We start from the raw sequence: 951 nt of genomic DNA, 5'->3' as shown, positions 1-951 counted from the left end.
TGACTCCTCTCCTTGTAACACTTGGGCAAACCCAGAGCACTTTGTTCTTCTCCAGCCCAAACTTCAGCACTTTTGGAGAAGCTTCTCCACGAAAAAAAAAAAACAAAACAAAGCCTGGAAAAAGGCAAATATCTCATTATTCTGGATTAAATCCATCTGCCCTCCTGCTCCAGATCCTGCTCATAAAATATCCTAAAAGGTGATGGATTCCAGCTCTCTCCAGGAAGGGAATTAGCAGCAAATGCTGCCCAAGGGAGCAGCTTTGGGGTTATTTCTGGAAGTTAAAATCCTTCCAGGCAGCTGGAAATGCTGAATTATTTGTCTTGCAGCTGGAAATGCTGAATTATTTGTCTCATCAACGTCCCCGAGGTGTGAAAGGAAACAGCAGAGAATTATGATGGGAAACTCAGCTCCTGGGGAGTGACAGAGAGGAAATAATAAGAGAATTTTATAGGTAGATATTCCTGAAAAATGGGGCTGAATAAAGCAGGAACTGCTCGTGTGGCACATTCTTACCCCTCTGACCCACTGTTAAATCAATTTAAAAAAAAAACAAAGAAAAAAATAAAAGTATTTTTTAAGAGGTTTGGGTTTGAAGAACTGGGGGAGAAAAATTCCTTCCCTTGACCCCATTTCCAGCAGGGTACTCACTCCAGATGTTGAGGAAAACCACTGTAGTATATATATATATTCCATAATATATTTATGGAATTGGCTTCTCAATAATTGAAAAGGTTGGGCATTTTAAGTGAAAGTGTGCACTCAAACCAAGCAAAAAAACAAACAGCTAAAAGGTAATAATTTTCTATTTATATTAAAAATGCAGGGGGTTTTATTCCCTTTTTATTACAGCAGCGCTTGCAAATCACTGCAGAGCAGGAAAATCCACTTGTGTGAGGCTTTCCATTGAAATGGAACGTGATGGCCCAGGAATTGAAAGGGTTTTTTATT

Source organism: Manacus vitellinus, unplaced genomic scaffold (assembly GCF_001715985.3).
Source record: "Manacus vitellinus isolate BGI_N305 unplaced genomic scaffold, ASM171598v3 scaffold_94_pilon, whole genome shotgun sequence".
NCBI lineage: Eukaryota > Metazoa > Chordata > Aves > Passeriformes > Pipridae > Manacus > Manacus vitellinus.
This window is presented reverse-complemented; position numbering follows the sequence as displayed.